Source organism: Rattus rattus, chromosome 10, assembly GCF_011064425.1.
Source record: "Rattus rattus isolate New Zealand chromosome 10, Rrattus_CSIRO_v1, whole genome shotgun sequence".
Taxonomy (NCBI): Eukaryota; Metazoa; Chordata; class Mammalia; order Rodentia; family Muridae; genus Rattus; species Rattus rattus.
In genome coordinates this window covers 12,388,906-12,412,770 of record NC_046163.1, presented here as the reverse complement: position 1 = coordinate 12,412,770, position 23,865 = coordinate 12,388,906, and the positions used below count along the sequence as shown (strand labels likewise).

General features: G+C 40.1%; 1 protein-coding gene and 1 pseudogene across 5 annotated transcripts in view; both read left to right on the top strand.

The window, feature by feature from the left end:
- The first annotated feature begins 2,857 nt into the window (after nucleotides 1–2,857).
- The window catches only part of Ptpn4 (protein tyrosine phosphatase non-receptor type 4), a 175,112-nt gene continuing 154,104 nt past the window's right edge, over nucleotides 2,858–23,865 (top strand). For 3 of the 5 annotated variants that reach the window (XM_032915205.1, XM_032915204.1, XM_032915206.1), the window contains exon 1: nucleotides 2,858–3,423. The gene's annotated coding sequence lies outside the window, so the exon portion shown is untranslated. The remainder of the gene's footprint in view (nucleotides 3,424–23,865) is intronic. The other 2 variants (XM_032915203.1, XM_032915202.1) reach the window with 1 other exon arrangement.
- LOC116911296 lies at nucleotides 12,293–13,292 on the top strand (annotated as a pseudogene).

Genomic DNA, 23,865 nt, shown 5'->3' with positions numbered 1-23,865 from the left:
CTGAGCAAATATGAAGATGGGGTGTGGTCTAAAGTTTTGTTTTTAAGAGAGGGTCTTGCATAGCCCAGGCTCGTCTCAAACTCATCACGTAGTGAGAATCACCTTGAATTTTTGGTCTTCCTGAGTGCTAGAATTTCACACATGGATTATCATGTGGGGTCTTACACTGTCCTGGGGATCAAACCCAGGGTTTCCCACTAACTGTACCACATAGCCTGCAAAGCAACTGCCCCTCCTCTTCCTCTTCCTCTTCCTCTTCCTCTTCCTCTTCCTGTCTTACGAAGTTCCTTGCTCCTTCTTTTTTCAGGGATGCAGGAAGGTAGGTTTAAGATGAACTTAGAGTTTCCTAGGGGTGACAGTGAGTATTGGTCACGTTAAAGGGCCCACCTAGGTATGGAGGCTCTATTTGGGAAGTTACTCTGTGTGAAATACCCAGAGTAGGCAAACACATAGAGACAGAAAATAGATTACGGCCTGGTAAAGATTTGGGGAGGAGAAAATAGAGAATGACCAGCAGGCTGGGGGCATCTTTTGGGGGTTAGTGATGATTAGTAGTGACAGTTTTGAGGAAGACTCAGGGTTGATGGTGCACAGCTGTGGATGGCTCACCAGGCCTGGCTTTTTCCCTGTGCTCTGGGGAATCTGAACACAGGTCCTCATGGTTGCTCAGCAAGAAGTTTACTGATTGCCGTGCCCTTCCAGGCTCTGTTTCAGGTGTTTGCTTGAAACCCTACTTACCGTGATTCAAAGGTTTTGTTCTTTCCCTGCCTTTATTTTTCCCTGCCAGGCAGTGTCCTCAGGCAATCTGAGGGCTGCAGGGATGACTAAGGCTTTGCCTTAGGTAGTAGCAGTGATCAAACCATACTATCAGCAATACCCACACAGGGCTGAGTATTGTGCAGTAAGAGGAACATTGTGAAAAACACGAAAGGGATGTTTAAACCTAGAGCCATCTGTGTTGCAGAAGGGAGAAATTATGTCTTAGTGCTTGACTCTGCTGATTCCTCTTTGATCTTCTGTTCAAGGATGAATGAGTCCCAACCGAAGTGAGATAAGAAGCATTTTTAGCAAGACCACGAACAAGGAATTTCGAAACGGAGAGCCGGGGGGGGAAGAAATATACTCAGGGAAGAATGGACGAGCACAGGCTGGAACTGCCCTGTCCCACCCGCATTCTGAGACAGAGTATCACGGAGCACAGTCTGGCCTGAGACTTCAGGTGTAGCTAAGATTTCCTTAATCCTCCTGTCTCAGGCTCAGCGTTCATCAGCTGGACAAGAAAAAGTAGGAGCAGAGTGAAAGTGAGGAGGTGATATAAAATGCTGTCCTCCACAGTTTTGCACAGGTTTTCCTCAGTGGAAAAGACGTTTTGTCAACATGGAGAAAAGAAGCATTGCAGCATGTGGGTGTGGGGTGCTAAGGACCTTGTACCTACACTGGGCAAGTGCTCTCTCCTGAGCTCCTTGGACAAACTCTGTCTGTCTATCTATCTATCTACCTATCTATCTTCTATCTATCTATCTATCTATCTATCTATCTATCTATCTATCTATCTATCTATCTTCTATCTATCTGTCTTGGTTTTTCAAGATAGGGCTTCTCTATGTAGGGCTGTCCTGGAACTTGCTCTGTAGAACAAGATGGCCTCACACTCACAGAGATCTACCTTCCTCTGCCTTCCAAATGTTAGAATTAAAAGCATTCATTACCACCACCTAGTAAAACATTCTTTTATAAATATGGTCCCTAGTGAGGTACAAAAACTGAGATTAAGAACTAATAAGAACTCTGGCCACAGAAAAGGGCATTGACCACCCCAATCCCCAGCCCTGGGTCGGGGAAGTCAAGGACTTTTGAGGTGGGTCAAAGGGTAAAGGAAGGGAATTTGCTGCCAAGTCTGAAGTTCTGGGTTCAATCCCGGGGAACCACATGGGATTATTAACTCCCAAACCTGATAGACAGACAGGCAGACATCTGTGTGCGCATGCACGCACGTGCGCGCACACACACACACACACACACACATGCTCAAACATGTGCACACACATTTTAGGTGTATACAAAATAAAGACACGTAGAAAAACAAACAAAAACAAACAGCAAATAGGAAATATGAGAGTCCTCCCAACCCACTCTTCCCTCATTTGACCTCAGCCGAGGTCACCCTTTGCATAGGAATGTTCTATCACCAACAAGTTTGTATTACCCAGAAAATATTAAGAGTATATCCTCCTCAGAGCCATGGCATGATAATACCAACCCTCATTCATAAACCGATGGAACGACTTTGATTTTAAAAAGCAGTGTTCCTTGCACACAGAAAGCACCTATCCTTTGTTTTATCCATGAAATGCCTTTTGCTCAGGCTTTGTTTTCGAGGGCCTTTATTTAGGAGGAGAACTGATTGAAAACTGCACTTCAAAGCCTATACCCTCTATTAGCACTTAGTTAGGACAACCAGATGCCAGGAGGTCGAGTTTCCCCACTTCGTGCTATTCCCCTCTTTTGTGTCCCGTGAGTCGGTCTGTAGGTACACTCCAGAAGAGGGAGGAGGGGCAGGACTGACAGCCAAGGAACCAATCGCTGCCGGGCGATGGGGTGTGGACACGGAGCCACGCCCTCCCCTCCCAACCCGCTAAATCCCGCCTATCTCGCACCTGTGAGTGCCAGTGCTCTAGGCAGGCGCCCATGCTCCGAAACTGGGTAGGAGGAGGGAAGGAGGCGGAGCAGGGGCGTGGCCTCACCTCTCGCGAGACCGCCTCCTGTTGCCGAGGCCGCCGTTCCGAGGCTCTGACTGGCCGGGGGCTGCGCAGCCGCCATGTTCGGTTGCTATGCTGCGGCCTCGGAGACGGGGTGTGCTTGAGAGAGGAGGAGGAGACGGAGGAGGCGGTGGAGGCGAGGGAGGAGGAGGAAGGAGAGGAGGAGGAGAAGGAGGAGGAGGGTGACCGAGGTTCTCCTTTGCACTCTCACACAGAGCCGCCTCCCTGGAGTCACCCGCCGCCTCACGCCGCGCGCCCTTCCCTGCTCCGCGGACGCGACATTGTTCTTGAAGACTCCCGGGACCTGTCAGAAATCGGGCTCCGGGACTTGAAAGAGACTTGACTTCGGCTCGCGGGTTGCGGGGACCGCGGTACTTTCGGGGCGCGTGTGAGGGGATTAGCTCATCTCGCCGCGAGGTGCGAGCGCGCGCCTCCCCGCGCACGCCGGCCCCGCCGCAGCCCCGCAGGATGACGGGGTGCAGGCGGCCCGCGGCCGTGGCGCGGCCGCTGTGGCGGCGGCTGTTCGCGGGGCGCTGAGGACGAGCACCCGGACGCGGACCACGCGCCCCTTTCCCCCGGCCACGAGCCCGGGGCCTCCTGCCTTTTTGTATTTGGATTTTGTTTTTCTTTCTCCAGCCGAGAGGACGCGGCTGTGACAACGAAGGTAAGAGAGGCGCTCGGGGAGGTTCTTCGCTCGCTTGGCCTGCTTGGGCCCCCTTTGCAGGTCGTGGGCGCGCACCTGAAGCTCGCGGGACCAGGTGGCCAGACTACCAGATCGACTTTCCTTTTCTTAGGGGTTCCGGGCACTCGAATCTTCCCGGGGTTTACAGTCCGGGCACTCGAATCTTTCTGGGGTTTACAGTTGAAATCTCTGCTAGGGATGAGTGCAAGGGAGAAGGGATGGAATAGATGCGGAGATGGAATGCTCCTAAACTCAAGGCTGGAGAATCTTCAGTATTTCATTTGTGAGGTTCTTTTTTCTAATCGTTATTTTTAATTGACTCATATAAGCATCTTTATTTTTTTTCGCATGCGGTAGGAACACACGCTCCCTTCCATTGAACTTGAAGTCTCTTGTTACTTGCTAGTTATTCTACTTGCTTTTAGGAATTTCTAGTCGGGCCCAAAAAGTTGAGATGTAGAACAGATCTGAACCCTTCACTTCACTATATTTTTCATGATGCTTTTGGAATTGTCCCTACCTTCATGATGTTTAGATTCAATGTGAGTCTGTAGTAAAGAACAGATCAGTGTTTGTGGCTTTTTGTAAAATGTAAGCGCAGTGATTTGTGGCGTTTTGGCCTTACAGTTTTGTTTTTGGGTCAGTGTTTGTTTTAACTTACAGGAAAAATGGAGCGTATGATTGTCCTTTGTGGACAGGAACTGTTCTTACCAAACCGTAGTCACCCGAATTGTCCCAAGACGATTTCTGAAAAATCAGTTCAATTCAATTCAGAGATTAAAGAGAAGGTAGAATGGGGCGGGGTGGGGGGGGGAGAGGAGAGAGGAGAGAGGAGAGAGGAGAGAGAGAGAGAGGTAGTTAAATTGCTGGGGTTTCTTCAATAATGGGACAATTTACAGTGTCACTGACAGTGCATATGGATGTTTCCCAGGAACTTAGGTTTGGCTTTGCATCACAGAGTGACATCAGTGTGCACAAGGACTATGTGTAGGGTTTTAAAAACTGCTTGTTCCAGGAGGCCTAGTCATACCTACCTTTGGGATGAGCAATTCAAGAAATACTGAGTGTGTGACCAATCTTGGGTCCAGATGAAATAGCACAGTTCATTGGTCACATTTAAAAGATGATGGTGGAGGAAAAACAAAAAGCTAATGTATCTGAATTGTACAGACAGCCTAGTAGACTTGAAGGGTAAATACCACAGCTTTTTGAAAACCCTGGGTTTGTGAACATTAGTGTGTCAGAGGGAAAAACTTGTTTTCCAAAAGGGGAGGGGATGATCTTAAACAATTATTTGGAGTTCCTAATAGACTATACCTAGATATATTATTTAAATCTTGAATTTGAGGACTACAAATTTGATGTCCTTTTTAAGAAAAAGATTGGTTTACAAGGAGAAGCTTATGAGCTATATAGAACCATTTTATTCACTCATAAGATCAGTCATGCCACCTTTTTTTTTTTGTCAGAATACATTTCTGTTTCAATTACCACAAAAGATATTTTTGTGTCTCTTCACATTTTTTATGGCATTCTTATCTTTGTTCGTATTTTGTAATAGCACATGTGCATAGATGTGATCTTGATTTATAAGATCAACATAGTTGTGTGTGTACATGTGTATGTGACAGTATTTTGTATTTACCTGAACTTTAAACATTTGCTAAAAATAATTGTTTTAAACACAAGGAAACAACACTGTTTTAATAGTTTTTTCTTAATACTGAGATGGTTACAGTTTGTTAAGGTAGAAAAATCAAAGATTCCTCAAAAGTAGTACCAGATGGGTGAGTATGTGACATTCTCATCTTGAGTTTCTAATGGCTTCTAGGTGGTGTTAAATTGTGTCAAGTCTTCTCTCCTCCCTTACCATGTCCTAATTGAGTAGCTTTAAAATGCCCTTAGTAACATTGTTGCTTTAAATTTATGACACGAATTTCTAATTTAAGCTAGGCATAACACCAGCATCTATTGAACACATTTGCTAAAAATACTTTCTGGGTCGGATGTACTTAGAATGCAGCCTTAGGAAAATTCACTTGAACTGTTCTACTGTGACCAGTTGTGAATATTATTTTTAAAAGAACTTTAGTAAAATTACAGAATCTTATAAATTAGATTTTATCAGTTTAGACATAGGTGCCACCTTTTTAATACATAAAATGAGACTAATAAATTTATGTGTGATAGCAATAGAAACTTTTTTCAGTTTTTAAGAATACTTATGTGAACTCTTGATTCTTAAGTACTCTGGTTTGTATCCCTGAAATGTTTTAATTTTACGTATTGCCTATAGAGTTGTAAAATGATGTACAGTGCGAATTGCTATTTGTGTAGTACATATGGCCTTTCCTCAACTCTGAAGGGGAGAACAGTAGTTACTTTTCTGAGTAAATTATCTTTAAGGAACAAAATACGAATTAGATAAAGGAGATGCTTATTGAGAATACCTCTTTCCTCCTCTGAGAGTTTGGTTGTTTAAAAGCAAGAAACCTTAAAAAAAAACAAACAAACAAAACCCAAAACAACCAAAAAAAAAAAAAAATCATATAGAAGTCCAGTCTTGTTTGGTAGATGTTTAAGGGCAAGTGATTTAAAGGTCTGTTTGAATTCTTCATGTTAGGAATGCAAAATAGGTGAACTTGTTAGGAATACAAGTCTATGTGACTTAATGTAGTGAAATAGAAATTGTTACTTTTTTTTTTTTTATTCTTTGAGTATTTCTTATTTACATTCCAAATGTTATTCCTTTCGGTTTCTGGGCCAACATCCCTAACCCCCCCTCCCCTTCTCTATGGTGTTTCCCCCCATCCTCCCCATTGCCGCCCCCCCAACAATCCCGTTCACTGGGGTTCCAGTCTTAGCAGGACAAGGGCCCCTTCCACTAGTGCTCTTACTAGGATATTCATTGCTACCTATGAGGTCAGAGTCCAGGGTCAGTCCATGTATAGTCTTTAGGTAGTGGCTTAGTCCCTTGAAGCTCTGGTTGCTTGGCATTATTGTACATATGGGGTCTCGAGCCCCTTCAAGCTCTTCCAGTCCTTTCTCTGATTCCTTCAACGGGGGTCCTGTTCTCAGTTCAGTGGTTTTTACTGCTGGCATTGGCCTCTGTATTTGTTGTAGAAATTGTTACTTATAAGTGAAATTTGCCTATTGATAAAAATATACTGGTTTTACAAACTGAGCTGAGTTTTGTTATTTTTCTGTATTTTTACATGTAACAAAGTTTTTAAATGATACAGTTCAGAGATGTTAAATTTACTGGCTCAGTAGAAGCCTTAAAGATTAATTTCTGGAAGTTGGATTTTTTGGGGGAGGGGGCAGCCAGTAAAGTACGGAAGAGAAACATATTGGTATGTTTTTATGTAATGTTCAATCAGTACAGATAGTGAGGAAGAATATAATGAAGTAATATAGAATATTCTTTACTGGCATAGAAGGTTAGTTGTCTAGAAACTGTATAATTTATTTTATATTCTTGAATGAGAATTCAGTATAGTCATAAAATACAAGGGCTGTTTATTATATTCACAGTTAACATTTATTTCATTATTCCCTAGTAGAAACAATGGGAGAAAGGTATTTGAAGAAATTGGTAAGAACTGAATGCTTTTCTTAAGAGGAAGGCATTAATTTGGGAGGCTCACTTATTAATGTCTTCTCACAGGAGGTTCTGTAGAGTACTAGAAGAAAAGAGGATCCAGAGGGGGAAAATGTTAGTATTTATTATCTGTTGAATTCAGACAGTATACATATAAAAAGGTTATTTCACTTAGCCATCAAGTATGCTTTTGAGGTGTTTATGAGTTCACCGTATGTCAACCTTGTGCCATATGCTCCTGTCCAAGCAGAATTCAAACCATACCTGTCCCACTCTAATGTGTTCTCTAGAGCAGTGCAGTCCAGTTAAGCTTTCTGTAGTGATGGGATTACTTTGCCCTTTTCCCCAGACTTAGTGAAATATATTTGACACATATGGGGGAAGTATTTTTTCCCTACCCTGTTAGATATGGTAGTCGTTAGCCATGTGGAACACTTGAAGTGGGACTGGTCTATGTGAAAAACTGAGGCTGATGTTACATTTTGTTTTAATCATTTTAAATTCTAGCCAAATGTGGTTGTTTGTTATATGGTCTGAGTTAGCATAGCTTTAAGATCTTGCTTCCTAGAAAAGCTGAGGTCTGGCATTTTGTCTTCCATGGGTTTATACAACTTAGTTAATTCTTGAGCTTCAGTTTAACCTGTTGAGAAAATGAAGGGATTACCTAGGCTCTGTTTTGCTTTAAGGTTCAATAATTCTTTAGAACCCGCAGTGACATTTAATGTTTCCAAGCATTATTTCTGAAGTTTTCCCTCCCCATTGAGTGCATCACTCATATAAAGGATTTAGTTTTTGAGAATATAAAGTGCACACAGAGGTAAGGGGTTATTTTCTGCATACACTCCTCTACACAGTTGTTTGGTAAAAGCATTGTGTGACCCAAAGTGCTACTTTATCCTTTTATTTGTTCTAACACAGGGCCAAGGTGAGCTAGGTAAGTGCTCTGCCATTGAACTACATGTTGAATAAAAACTGAATCTTTAAAAAAATCCCTTTATTTTTTTTTTTTTAAGATTAGCCGCTTTACAAAATAGAATTGCTGAACACGACAGTGGATTCATGAAGCAACAGGAAAGAAAAAAAATCCTTGCCATTTTCCCATGTAAGATATATTGCAGTTTCTGGTACTTATCAAATTAATTCTTTTTTTTTTTTTTTTTCGGAGCTGGGGACTGAACCCAGGGCCTTGCGCTTGCTAGGCAAGTGCTCTACCACTGAGCTAAATCCCCAACCCCTCAAATTAATTCTTAACCTGTTTGCTGGGCCTTGAAGACTTTCTCCCTGTTGATCTTACCCTATTTCTTATTCTTGCTTAAAGCAACAACATTGTTTTCCCCTTCACCCTTGTCTCCCCAGTTTATAAATTTTTGATTCTTCAATCCATACCTCTTAAGTCTTCCCCAGAACTCACCTTTTTGTTAGATAATCTAGTCGAAATGATCTGGGTTTCAGATCTGGCAGTAAGTACTTTGGGGTTAATATATTTGTTTAGATATAATTATGTATATTTTTCTTACGTTAATAAAGTTTACATGTGTGTGTTCATATGTGTGTGTATGTGTGCTAGCCCATGCAGGTTCATGTAGAAGCCAAAAGTCAACATCGTGGTGTCTTCCTTGGTCCTTATTCCCCTTCATTTTTATTTATTTTTCAAGTGGCGTTTCTTTCTCACTAACCTAAAGTTTAGTGGTTCTGGCTAAACTGGCTAGATGATAAGCTTGTTTCCCCTGCCTAGTGCTTGGGTTACTGGTGTGTGTCACCATTTTCAGTTTTTAGGAGTTAGGAATTCAAATTCAGGACCCTACTCTAAGCCACCTCCTCAGACCCCCTCCCTCCCTCCTTCCCTCCCTCCCTCCTTCCCTCCTTCCCTCTCTCTTCCCCTCTCCCTCCCTTACTTCCCTTTTTCCTTTTTTGGTAAATTTTATCTAATAACTATAAGAATATTTTTTAATTGATAGGAGATTTATTTATGCAAAATAGGCTCATCTTTGCCAAACTTAGTAGATGTTAAATTTCTGTCCAATTTTCCTTCCTGGATAAGTTTTTCCTTTCTCTTCCTGTTTGTTTTGAAAACGTAATACAGAAGATGAGGGGCCAAAACCTTAAGAGAGTTCTTGGGAGTGGGTCTGAAATTAGGATAAATATTAGCTGATCTTGCGTAGGTCCAACGAATCAAGGCAGGATCCTCGTTGTGCATTTGTTGTTTGGGGTCATACTGAGGCAGCTATTCTGTTTAAGCTGGGCCCTTATGCTCAAGCGCTCAACCTATGCCTTTCAGGTCTCAGGAGACAAGTGAGGGTCGAGGATACTGGGGAGAGTGGCCAGGAATGCAGAAACCCAACATCTTAGATCCTGGTGCACATTAAAACAAGGGTTGTTTCTTTTCTATTGTTTCATGAGTTCAACTTTTGTTCTGCAATTTGTTTTTGTTTGTTTGTTTTTTTAAAAAGTTATAATTTTAAAAAATTAGTATTTACACCAGTCACCATTTGAATTGATAATTTTGTTCCCTTCTAGGCAACCCCCCCTCCCATTTGTGTGTGTTTGATAAAGTTTTGTGACAAAGATACAATTTTGAATACAGTATATTGGAAACATTGCATGGTGGAGGCCTTTCAATAAAGAAAAAAGATCATAGACTTTGGAGCCAGATAAATGAGTTTAAAATCTGGTCTTATAAAAAACCTTGGCAGATTATATGACCTTTAAGCCAGTTGATTTTTTTGTTTGTTTTGTTTTTAAGACAAGGCCTCATGTTGTAACTCAGACCTAAAACTTATCATGTAGTCTAGGCTTGCCTTGAAGAAACACAATCTTCTTGTCTCTGGTTTCTGAGTGCTAGTGTGGCTTTGAATTGTTGAGTACTGAGAATATATATGTTTGAAGCATATGTTTTAAGTAAGTGGCAGTTGGCATAACCACTTTTTCTGTTTTATATAACCATGTTCATGAACATAATTTAAATGATAATTCAAACATTCAGATAACTTACTAAATCATTTGCCTGTTGTTAAATAGTTTTTTACTTCTTCAGTCTAAAACTAGAGGACTGGGATTATGGTTCAGGGTTATCCCATATATCTCTTTTGTAAAACTAGACTATAGATATCCTTACTTTGTAAAAAATAGTTATACCTTGCATTTTTGAAAGTTTTGTCTTATTGGGGACTAATGTAAACATTCCTGTACATGTTAATCAAAAATTTGAATCTCTGATATAATGGCAAAAATGTTATCTATAAAGGTAAATGTAGTTTGGTACTTCCCTTTGAGTTCAAATTCTAGGCTGACTATACATGTGTGTGTGTATGCACACACACACAATTTAGGATGACGGTGTATTAAGAGCTGGGGGAAATGAGAATTGGCATTTGGATGTGGTCTTGAAGGGTGAGTTGGAACTGATCAGGGTAGAAAGAATAGCTTGTATAAAAGTCAAAAGTATGAAAGGATATATAGTATTGTTTAAAGAAATGCAAGTTGTCTGTTACATATTTGCTTCTCTGAGTGGGCATAGTTTCTTGCTCCTATGTGTCTACTTTGGTGGAAGAAGGAGCCAGGTCAGATAGATGACTCTTGTGCTTGGGGTCATATTTAAAATGTGTCTTCCTGTTGAGCATGTAAGAACCTGGAGGATGGTTTCTTCTGACTTTAAATCATCTCTTGATTTATCCTACTGGTAAAATGATTGTTTTATTTATTTGATGTCAAGTTGGGAAAAGTGCCATATCATCCCATAACTCTCAGTACTTCGTTTCTTTTCTTTGTGTGTGAATATGTGAGTATGTATATGGAATACCTTTTCATTTTCCTACCTTGTAAATCGCATTAGCAATAGGCAGTGGTTACAGATATTTAAACAAGCAAATAAAATTAAGTCTAGGTTTTAGTAGTCTGGGTTCCTGATTTCAGAGTTAATGGTATAAGGGTATCAGGGAGACAGAATGCTGTTACAGTGGTGCAGGTGAGGTGTGAAAAGAATTAGAGATGGGGAAATAAGGACTGACAGTATATTTAGACATAGGGGAAGAAGGGGAAAAGATGAAATTAGGTTAAGATTTATTCCTTTGGCAGTTCTCCTTTGGGAAGGAAGGACCAAATATTTCTGGATATAGTTAATGAACCAGCTGTTTTTTTTAACACTGTGGTTGCCATGAGTTTACATGGAAACTTTTGACAGTTAACACTTTGGAATAATTTCACACCCAATGAAAATTCTTAAAGAGCTTCTGAAATCTCATTTTAACATTGAACTAGCTATGTACTATATATACACAAGATTAGCCTGGGGTATCTTGTTATGCTTGACTTAATAAAGTAGGTCCAGAGGTCCCCCTGGTATTAGAATTCATCCTTTTTTTCTCTTCTTCTGTAACTATTTTGTTGTTGTTTTTGGAGACTGGATTTCATGTGACTCAGGCTAGTCTTGATTTCCTTGTATAGCTAAGGACAACCTTGAACTTCCAATCCACATTTCTTTATATCCCAAATGTCGGGAATGCAGCATGTGTCACTGTGCCTGGTTTATGTGATGCTGAGGATAAAACCTAGGGCTTTGTATATGCTAGATAAGCTCTCTACTGACCTAGTCATGTCTTCACCTTAGCCCTCTTACATTGTACTATGTTGTGGTGAAACTACCTAATCTCTTTGCTGGTCCATTCTCTTCCTTAGTGCCACTTTGTGGTTCTTGTCTTTTGGTTATATTTTGTTTTTGTTTTTGTTTGTTGGGCTTTTGGAACAGGTTTTCCCTGTGTAGCCCTGGCTGTCCTGGAACTTCCTCTGTAGGTGAGGCTGACCTCAAACTCACGCCTGCCTCTGCCTCCCAGAGTGCTGGGATTAAAGGCCTGTGCCACCACCCTGGCTCTAGCTCCACATTTCTGATGACTGCACTATTTGTAATCTGATTAGACTTTCTGAACCATTTGAGAATAAGTTGTAGACAAAAATGCCTAAATATTTCAGTCTGTATTTACCAAAACATGGACAGTCTCTCACAAAACTGCCTGATTAAGAAATAAATGCTCACGCACTCGGGGCTTCCGCCTGGGACCCGCACGCTACAAGACCGTAGCAAGGCCTAAGTTACCCCAACCTGAACTTGACAGAGCCGACCAGTGAGGCCACAGGCCATCTCTGCCTCGGGTAAAAGGGGAAGGAGTCGTCAGAACGAGAAGAAAACCGCTACCAGAAACCTAAATTAGGCGCGGGAGAGCGGCATTTGTACTTCTCGCGAGATCCAGTGGTATCAGGACGTCATAGAACCTCTAGAATCTCATTGGCTACAGAATAGCTCACAGGAGCCAATCCTGAGCAGCAGAGGGGGCAAACCTGGAAACGAAGTTCTCGGCGAGGTTCTCTCTGAAAGGTTGGAAAGAAACAATGTAGCCATAATTCATCCCTTTAAAGTTTGCGCCCTAGTACTTGAAATGCTTTTGAGTTAGAAGAGTAGTCAAAATGGAAGAAGAAAAAGTAAAGGACGATGAAAACCCAGACCTGGAAAACTCTGGACTTTTTTGAACAGTTTAACCAGCTTGAATTGTTGGAAACCCGTGGACACCTGATTCCCACTGGTATGCAGAGTCTTTGGGCAGGCAATTCTGATGAAGATGAGGAGCAAGAGGAAAAAAACGAAGAGTAGTATCCATTGCAAGAAGGAAAAAACCGGAGAAAGATCCAAGCAAATTGCTTCTTTGGGCCGCTGAAAAAAATCGGCTTGCTACAGTGCAGAGACTACTCTCTGAGAAGGCCGCTGAAGTGAGCACCAGAGATGAAGATGATTATACCCCTCTTCACCGAGCAGCCTATAGTGGACATTTAGATGTTGTTCGTGAGCTGGTGGCTCAGTGGGCAGATGTTCATGCAGTGACCATAGATGGCTGAACACCGCTGCACATACAACGCCCAAACAAAAGGCCTTTTGACCCGTTTGAACCTTGCTGCTGGGCAAAGAGACAGCAGAGAAACCCTGGAACTCCTCCTGATGAATCGTTACATCAAACCAGAGCTGAAGAACAACTCACGAGAAACTGCTTCTGGTATCGCCAAGAGGACAAGCATCTATCACTACCTCTTTGAAATCGCGGAAGGCTGTTTACAAACATTTCACCTCCCTCTTAATGACTCTAGTAATTTTCTTAAGTTTCAAAGAACCAGTGTCTTCCATGTGTGAGATGTAAAATATTTCCATGTACAGAGAACAGATGTCTCACTACAGAAATTCTGTTGTATGTATCATGGTTTTCTTCCAGGTGAGCTGCCTGACCTGATGTCAAATGTCTCTTCTGAGAGGTGTTTGGGTGCACCCTGGTGATTACTGCAGTTTGTGATTTTTATCAGAAGTAATTTTACTGGACACAGGTAATACAGAAACGAAGGATATTTTTTGGTGCTGATCCAAGAGAAAAGTATTTTTAAATATCCCATACCCTGGGTCTTGTACAGTTTAGCATATTGACTTGTATTTTTATAAACTAACTCCAAATTTTCATCTTCAACATACTGGTGCAGTTCAACTGTCTTCTCTGCATCTCCAGTTGCTTTTCTTCTAAACAAGAAATACTAAAAAGTCAGTGACTTAACATCTTTGTAAGTTTAAAACAAAAATAATAGAATGTTTAGATGTTTTTTAAGATGTAGGCTGTTCTGAGAAAAGCAGTTAGGGAGATGCTTAATCCTTGAATGTTTTACACTGCCTCCTCCACCACACTCATAATCCTGTGGACAGTCCTACCTCACCCTGGTCGACCCATGTGACCCTTACTGTGATGGCCAGACAATGTCTCCATTTAGACATGCACAAAATTGTACCTTGGTCCAAAAGATTAAAACTGCACTCCCAAGTGTTCACCTTCCCTCCTGCAGGATTGGGCATTGCTCATGAATTCCAGGAAATGTCCAGCACTACTCCACAACCCTCATTTTCTACAAGCCATGACAAAGGAAAAAGGACAGGTATTCTAACAGTGAGGAATGATTGTCATATGTGACCAGAACATCAAGTAGTTCAGGCTTTCTTAAAACAAAACCAAAAGCAAACAAACAAAACTCATAGTATGACTAGTAACAGAGTGTAAATACAAATAGAATACAAGTTTGACAATGCAGAAGATAACCTGCATATGACTTCACCAGGTCTTCGGCACGTTTGTTTAAATTACACTAACTTATCTTCTTGGTGCCTGCAACACAGATTTTGATGGACTCCCTAACCCCTCTGTATTCCCAAGAGGTTTTCTGAGCATGAGAATTTGAATCCTAGGGAAAGGGCACTGAGGGCTCATTGTCAACTTACAGTACACCTCTAGCATGTAGAAACTCCTCCTCTAGAAGGGAGTTCCTTGAAAAGTTTAACTGAAGAAAGGACGCATATCCTGATGTGGTGGTACCATCACCTGAATTCAAGTCCCAGATTAAATAGAAATGCTCACAAACCTTAGATCCATACATTTCACATTTTTCCAATGATCCTAACGGTATTTCTTTGTCCTTTGTAGTCCAATTTAGAAGCTAATTTAGGATCATATATTTAATTGTCGTGTCTCTTCATTCTTCTTTTGTTCAAAAAAGTTTTTGTCATTTATTTTCTGTGTTTACTGTGCTAAGATAGTTGTATATAGGTTAGAGGACAACTTTTGGAAGTTTTGGAGAAGACTCTTCTACCATGTCTAGAGATTCTTAGGCTTGGTGGCAGCATTTTTACCTGCTGAACAATCTCATTGATCCCTTTTTACCTGTACTTTTCAGTTCAGAACCACTCCTTACTTACCTCTCCAGTCTTTAATGACTTGACAGTTTCAAACAGTATAGCCCTTTTATTCTGTAATGTGTCTTGTTAGTTAAGTGCTCCAATGGCTGCTCACGTGCACACTGAGGACATTGTTGGCAGGAGTGCTTGCCACAGAAAGATATGCTATTCTTAGTGAACCACCCAGAGACACTACCACTGGTGATGTTTGACCTTGAACATTATAAGCTCATGCTTGCTGAGTGTCTCTGCTATGTAAGTCATATGGAATCATGTAATTGGATTTTGTTTTGCTTTTTCCTTGTTCTCATATTGGACATCCAACCCAAAACCTTGTGCTTCCTAGGTAAGTGCTCTGTCATTGAGCTAAATCTCTAATCCCTTTTTTCTTTTTGTGGTACTGACATCAATCCTAGGGCCTTTACATATACTAGGCCCATATTCTTAGGTGAGGAGACACCCAAGACTGTACCAGTTCCTCTTATCAGAGCTTAAACATTATCACTTAGGTTTACCCCTGTGTGGGGTAAGCTCATTGTTGCAGATACTACTCATGGAATTCTGTTCCTGTTTATTGGTTCTTATTAGTTACTGTGATTTGAAATTTATTTCACTGCTCAAATTGTTCCAGATTTTGTAGTAGAAGCCTTTGAAGTTGCCCTCTGTGTCTTCTGGACATGTCTCCATCCTTGGTGTACTTCCAATCACACAGTTTATTCTCAGATTATCTTATATTTTTCTGTTCCAGCTGTGCAATTATTACTTTTTCCAAGGAATCCTGAGTTTGTTTGTTTGTTTGTTTGTTTTCCCAGTAGAGGAGGTGTTTAGAAACAGAAACAGGCACTTTGTGTGTTTGTTTAAATTGATAAAACAGTTCTAGTCTAGCACTCCAGGAATCCTCTCCAGCCTTTTTCCTTCTCTGTGTTTATATTTGATTTTATTTGAATTTTACTGGTGTTGGAGTTTAGATCCAAGGACCCAGGCATGCTAGGCAAGCACCACTGACTCAAGTCCCATTCTGTATTTATGACTCCCTTTGCCATCAGTGAGAAATTGCTTCTCACCATTCCTTAGTGCAATTACTTATTTGCTCAGTTACTTTGTGTGCTACTTTCCTAACCCCAGACTAGTGTCTCCTTCCCTGCCACTTTTGAGGCACGTTTCCTCAAGTCATGCTGTTAAGATAGGGTAGTCATTTCCCACTTAATTGTTTTTTCTTTAATCATACGAAAATTTTGTAGAGAAATGTTAAACCTACTTGTGGAGGAAAACAAAGGTAAGATTCAGGAAGGTATGTCAGTCTGAGGAGACAGCTCAGTCACAGCTTACTGTTGACACACAAGGATCTTAGTTAATTTCCCAGCACCCCAAAAGCCAGGTGTGGTGGCATAAGTTTGTAATCCCAGCATTGGGTAGGTAGAATAAGGTGGATTCTTAGGGCTTTCTGGCCAGCCAGCCTAGGCTAATTGGCAAATCCTCAGGTAAGTTAGAGACCCTGTCAAAATACAAAAGGTGGACAGCTCCCAAGAATAACACCCTAACTTAACCTCTGGGATCTACATTTATGTGTGTACTAGCTAGTACATCCACCTGTGTACTAGCTCTAGCCATCGCTCTCTCTCTCTCTCTCTCTCTCTCTCTCTCTCTCTCTCTTTTCTCTCTCCCTCTCCCTCCCCTTCCTCTCCTCCTCCACCTCTCCCCTCCCCTCTCCCCTCCCCTTTCCCCATCTCCATCTCTATCTCCATCTCCATCTTTATCTCTCCTCCCCAACAGACACATAAACAAACACACAAATTAATACATTTTGAAAGTCATGTGCTTTTTGGTCTATAAATATAAATAACAAGGCAAAATTCTCAAATTTAGGTTTATTACTACTTAAGCATCTTTATATACCTATACCACAGTACTTCCTTCTATGAAGGTCTGATTTGGAAGCCAATGGATTTAAATTTGTTTAGGGTTTATGGCTCATTGTTGAAATATTATGTTTGTCAATGCTTATGAAGGTGACCACTGTGGTCCTAATCATCATTGAAAGAGTTCTTAGATGTGAAGAGGCCTGAATGAATATAAAAATGTCTGCTTATAGGCTAAAAGGTAGAGAGTTTTTTTAAAGTGTCAAATGCTTCTGTGAAAGCAAAAGCCAGGATGCTGTGATTTGGACTATTGGAAAGTTATTGGTGACCTTAGCTAATTGGCTTTCAGGTGTATTTTGGAAAGTCAACTGTTTGATTATATATGGATTAAACATTTACGTTCTTTGGGTTTCATCTCAGGCTCTATGGATTTTTAAGAATAAGTGGGGAATGTAGAGGTGGTTGCATAGCAGCAGAAATCTTTTGAGATGCTGCCAAAGTTATTGTGACTTAAATGCATTAGAGACCGTATTGCTTTAACAGAAGAGGTATAAAATAGGTCTTTGTTAAGAAATACAATCAAGGAAACTAGATATAATGTGTCTATTATGTCTATACATAATAGACATATTTCTATTACTAGACAAATTTCTTCAAGAAAATTGAGAAGGTCTAGATCAGATTAGGAGACAGAATCCAGAAAGGCATCAGTTTTTAAGGTTGCATACATCTTAACGTTTGTGGGATTGAGGGAAAGAAAGGTTATGTAGAAGGCAGGTAAGCAGAACCATATGGCAATATCTATTATCAGAAACTGTTCTTAAATTAACTTTGGATAGGGCCCTGCTCCCATTTCAGATGATTGTCATCCTAGTGCATCTTTAGAGTAATACAAGCATCATTTGTTAACTTATTTTTCCTTATTTTCCTTCCTTCCTTCTTTCCTTCCTTCCTTCCTTCCTTCCTCCTTCTTTCTTTCTTTTGTTTACTCTTTCATTCATTCCTTTGTTTTTTTTGTTTTTTGTTTTTTTGTTTTTGAAACAGAGCTTCTTTGTAGCTGTAGCTGTCCTTGAACTTGCTCTGTAGACCAAGGTGGCCTCAAGCTCAGATCTGCCACTGCCTCCCGAGTGCTGGAATTAAAGACATGAACTACCATGCCCTTTTCATTTTTATTCATTCTTAAGAAGCTTATATTGTCTTTATTTAGGTAAGTTTGAAGTCTTGTGAAGCTAGAAGTGATATAGATCAGCTATCATTAGTTATATGCAAGTAATACAACTGCTGCAGTAAGTCACAGTCTCTAATTGTAACAGTAACATTATCTGACCCATCTGACTTCTCAATTTACTTTATTCATTATTTTCAGGAAGATGTCTTATATCTCAGGCTGGCTTGGATTTACTGTATAGCCTAGCCTCACTTAATGACTTGCAATCATCGTGCCTCCTCTTCCTACCCAAGTTCTGGTATTGTAGGCATGAGTCACCATGCCTGGCTCAATTATTTTTAGAATTTCACTTCCTTTATTAAATTGGTAATGTGGCTACTTGGTTCAGATTTCAAAATAATATAAAAGGTCTATGTAGAGAAGTTGGAACATTCTTGCTGCTCCTTCCCGACTGGTTATAGGTAGCTCTTTTTCTTTTTGGACAGTATTTTATGCAAATAAAAACAAATAAATTATTATTCACTTATTTGTGCATGTGGAAACTAGCATAATATATTGATGTTTTGCATTATATTTTTTTCTGTACAAAGTCTACCATGAAGACTATGACTTTAATATGTAGAGACAGACTTCTTTCCTCTCTCTGTCCTTTCTAACAAGGTGACATACTTAATTGTGTAAATATAAAATGAAGTTAACAAATTCTGATTACTTAAGCTCTTCAGTTTTTTGGTTCTTTAACTTATATAACTAATTTTCTTTTACCCCCTTTCTGTATGAACTAGAGTTCCCACAGATATTTTTCACTATGATCTAACTGACTTTATCTCAGATCCTCTAATGCTCACTTAAACTAACCTTTCAGATTTTCTGGCCCAGCCAAAGTCTTTCTCCTAATTTCCATAGCCACAGTGAAGGCTGGAAGGAAAAGAGGAAGGCATGAAACTAATATTTGTTAAGCTGTACTGGGTGTTTTAAATATGCAAGGCTGGAGAGATAGCCCAGAAGTGAGAAGTACTTTGTCTTGCATAGGACCCAGGTTTGATTCCCAGTACCTACATGGTGGCTCACTGCCATCTGTATCTCTGGTTTCAGGGAATCTGTCTCTTTTGGCCTCCATGTGCACTAGGCATGCATATGGTGTACAAACATGCAGACACATAAATAATAAATTAAAATCCCTTAAATGTATGCAATTAATTCTTTCCTTTGGTTCTTTTTTTTTTTTTTTTTTGGGGCTGGGGACCGAACCCAGGGCCTTACGCTTCCTAGGCAAGCGCTCTACCACTGAGCTAAATCCCCAACCCCCAATTAATTCTTTCAACATATGGAATAAGTAGTATTATTCTCTTTTTATGGATGAGAAAGTTAGGGTTCATAAAGGAAAGTTGTCCAGACTTCCTCATTCAGATATCTCAGTACTTAAAATGTGTTCTGCTCTCAAAGAACCTGGATAGAGTTTCTAGCCACCATTGGACTGCTCACAACCATTTGCAACTGCAGATCCAGGGGATCTGATCCCCTTTTCTGGCCTCTGCAGGCACCTACACACATATACAACCCCCCCTTCCCAGTATATAAAGTTAAAAATAAAAAACTTAAAACATTTTAATATTTATTTATTATATTTTATGTGTAGAGCTGTTTTGCTTGCATGTATATATTACGTACCCTATGTATGCCTGATAACTGTAGAGGTTAGAAGAGGGCATGATTTTGAGTCACCATGGAACCTTTATCCTCTGAAAAGCAACAAGTCTTCTTAACCACTACACCATTTCTCTAGCCCTGAAAGATAAATTAAAAGAACATTTTTTTAAAAGTTTGAGTAAGGTATATTGGGTCATCATCCTTTTAATCTCAGCACTTTGAAAGCAGAGGCAAGCCAATCTCCATGAGTTTGAAACTAACCTGAACTACAAAGCACGTGTAGGCCATATATGGCTATATAGTAAGACCCTGTCTCAGGAAAATATAGGCTGGAGTTGAGTATCTGGAGTTGTCCTGCTTCTGCATGGTTGTGTGTTATGCCCTAGTTTTGACTTTCTGAACTTTAGTCTGAAAGCTGGAGCTCGCTGTCTCTGTAGACACATTTGATCTAACAAGCACATGTCTGCTGACATGTTCCCACATTGTGCTTTTCCTAGTTACTGGATGCTGCCTGCTTAAAGTGACTTTGCTTGCTTTGTGTCTCTTGTTGTTAGCTCTGGATACTATTTTTTTCTGATTGCTTGAATGGACTGCTGTGTATCATCACTATTGAGATTTCTTCCTTAATTTTCCCTATTATAGCCCTATTGCCACCTAATCTTCATATGGTCAGTGAAGTTTGACTAAAATTTCTGAAATTATTTGGGATATTAAAGAAAAAAAAAACCTCTTGATGTTGTCAAAGGCACATCATTATCTCTTACCAGGAACTTTATGGTAGTCTCCTTAAAGAGTATTCTGCCATTAGTTTAGCCTTCTAAAATTTGAACTACACTGTAGCCAGAGTGATCTGACCTGCTTGTTTGATCAAATGTGTCTATTTTCCATCTGCCTGTAAAATAAAGTGAAGAACTTTTCTAAGGAGATTAAGAACATTTTAGGATTGTTTTATTGTGATTATAATAAAATCTCTGTAAATGTGGTTTTTTTTTTTCTTAACATTTCTAACTTAACCTTTTTCAGTCCAAAGTTTATTGTAGTCAGTTGCAGTGGTTTTCTATAGAAGCTACTAATGAAATAGAGTGTCTTTGTAGGGAAAGGTTTTAGATTGTGGAAAACTTTTCTTAGTTGATTCTGATATTGTGGTCTACTTCGTATCTACCCATTTATATGCTTTTAAGAAAGATTTCTCTCTCTCTCTCTCTCTCTCTCTCTCTCTCTGTGTTGTGTGTGTGTGTGTGTGTGTGTGTGTGTGTGTGAGAGAGAGAGAGAGAGAGAGAGAGAGAGAGAGAATGCAGAATGCAGAATGCAGAATGCAGAATGCGTGCATATATGAGTGTAGGTATGCTCTCATCCCACACATGTGGAAACCAGACAAGGGAGTTAGTCATCCTCTTCTATCATTTCTATCTGTTCCTATGAGGCAGGCTCTCTCCCTGAACCTGGAGCACTCGGTGATCTTTCTATGTTCCCCTTGGAGCTAGGGTCACAGGTGTTTATGGGGATGCTCAGCTTATTATATAAGTTTTAAAATTTGAATTCTGGTCCTCATGATTGCTCAGCAAGTTCTCTGAGGCATCTCCCCAACCCCACTTTTATCTTCTAAAATGTTTAAGCTTAATTACTTGCAAAACGTTCTATAGGTTAACAGTTTCAAATCTCTGAAAAGGGTTTTTGTTGTTTTGTTGTTTGTTACATACCTTAAGCATTGTATGCAGGCAAGGTATATCACAATTTTCTTATGAACAATGTGCTTAATCTATTTAATGTGCACTTGAGAGTACATGTATGTGTGTGTGTGTGTGTGTGTGTGTGTGTGTGTACACATGTGGAGGTCAGAGGACAACTTACAGATTCTCTCTCCTTCTATCATGTGGGTTCTGGGGATCAACATGCTGCCCCAAGTGAGTCTGGCCCATCTAGTTTTATGTTATTGAGTTCAGTACAGAAAGTATGAGACTCTTTCTTCACTGAATTATAGCAACAACTAAGCTAGTCTAATGTCTTATATTGCCATCATCTTACTTTATTTTAAAGTCTAAAGCATTAGAAAATGCAGTTGCAGCAAAGTAGCACCCTTCTTCCTTCTCCTGTTAGTCTCCTCCCACCCCCAGGCCTCTTTTGCTTTCATGTTTCATATTTATGAATAGTTTCACTTATCTGCAAAGAATTTTGATGACTAGGGATTTAGCTCAGTTGATAGAGTGCTTTATTCATGAAGCCCTGACTTTGATCCCCAGAAAATGAACTGGTTGAGGTGTGCACACCTATGTCCCAGATGTGGAGACAGAAGTATCAGGAATTCAAGATCATCTTGGCTACATATACATAGTGAGTTGAAGCTAGTCTGTGCTCCATGAGACCCTGTTGGTGTATTTGTTTAGCTATTTTATTGGGTTCTTATATCTACCACCCTTCTAAACCTTATTCCACCGTAATCCCTTTCAACTCCCTAATACTAGATAGGAGAGAAGGAAGGTTAGAGGGGAAAGGAGGTTATAATACTTCCTGATGATTAGGAGTATTGGGTTCCTAGGGGCAAGTCCCATCTTTGTTGTCAGAATATCCAGCAATCCAGCAAACCAGCAAACCAGCAAACCAGCAAATGCAGCAGCAAGGAGTAGTGTCACCACAGGCCCTCCCAGTGCTCTCCCCTTTAAAACCCTTTCAACAGTCCCTAGAATGCCAAACATAACTATCTGCAGCTGGCAAACATCACTTCTCTTTTAGATCGCATGACAATCATAGTTAATGCCTGTGGACAAACTGAAACAGCCCCATATCCCACACTTGGGATTAGAACAAAATCATATTCACATAATATAATTGAGTTTTTAAAGAAAACAAAATCCTTACAAGACCCTATCAAAAAGAGAAAGGGTTGGTGGGGGGCATAAAAGCCACCAAGCCTAAGGATCAATTTTATCCTTGGAACCAAATGGTGATAGAGAATTCTGACTCTTAGAAGTTGCCCTCTGACATGTACATGCATGCTGTGGCATTAGTACATTCCTTACCTGTACAGAAAATAAATATTTAAAATGAATAGAGACCTGAAATATAGCTCAGTTGTAGATCACTTTTATAGGTTGCTTTAAGTCCAGGGATTTAATGCCCAACACTGAAAAACAAACTTTTACAGAATTTGGACTTACTACCTATGTAATTGTTTTTAAACAATTATGACAGCATAAATTAAACAAAACAAAAACAAAAAGACATTCTAATGTGAGAGAGGAGTGTATGCATTTTAAGGTCAAAGGAAAACTTGGTGTTGAGTTGGTTTTCTTTTTCCACAATGTGGATCCTGGGAAATGGAACTAAGGTTCTCAAGCTTGGTGATAGGTACCTGTATCTGCACAGCTGTCTCATCAACCTAGCTTTGTGTGTGTGCGTGTGTGTGTTTGTGTGTTTGTACACTATTTTTACATGTTTCTTGAGTTTTCATCAGCATTTTCTATCAGTTATTTAAGTCATGAGTTGAGCATACTGTGATAGGTAAAACAAGTCTGATCGCCTATTTTGTATTGCCTATGAATTGTAAGGGGATTTTAAATTTTTTTTAATTCTTGGAAAAAAAATCAAAGGAAAAATAATATTTGAGGACCTGTGAAAATTATATGAAATTCAAACTTCATTATTAGTAGTTTTATTGGAATACAACCACACTGCTTTGTGTTATTTGTGGCTGATTGCATTCTATAATGCTAAAATTAAATTGTTGCAATAGAGATCACCTGACCTGTAAAACCTCAACTTTTACAACTCTAGCTCAGGCTGGAGAGATGGCTCAGCAGTTAAGAGCACTGCCTGCTCTTCAACAGGACCTGGGTTCAATTCCAAGCACCCCCAGAATTCATCAGAAATGTCTGTAACTCCAGTTCCAGGGAATCTGACTTCCTCACATAGACCTGCCAGCAAAACATCAGTTTACATTAAAAAAAAAAATACAAAAATTAAAAAGTCTGGCTTCTTATAGGAAAAGCTTTAAAATTTTTATTTTATGTTCATATGAGTATTTTGCCTGTGCGTGTGTGTATGCAACTATGTGACTGTGGGTATGCCTGATGCCTACAGAGGCCAGAAGAGAACTTTGGATCCCTTAAAACTGGAGTTACAGACAGCTGCGACATGCCATGCAAGTGTTGGAAACCAGACACTGGTCTTTTGGAAGAGCAGCGAATGCTCTTTGAGCCTTCTCTCCAGTCCCCTCCATGCAGGAATGTTTTATCAGCTCTGGTCAAGAATATTACAGTTACTAGGATTGTTTTATTCCCTTGTTGTAGTTGTATTACCAATTATGCAGTTAGATTTATTTATTCAATTTTTGAAAGCATAGACCTTTAAACAGTTTGGCATTAGAAATGATTGAGTTTTAGAACTAGGGAGTATGCAGAGA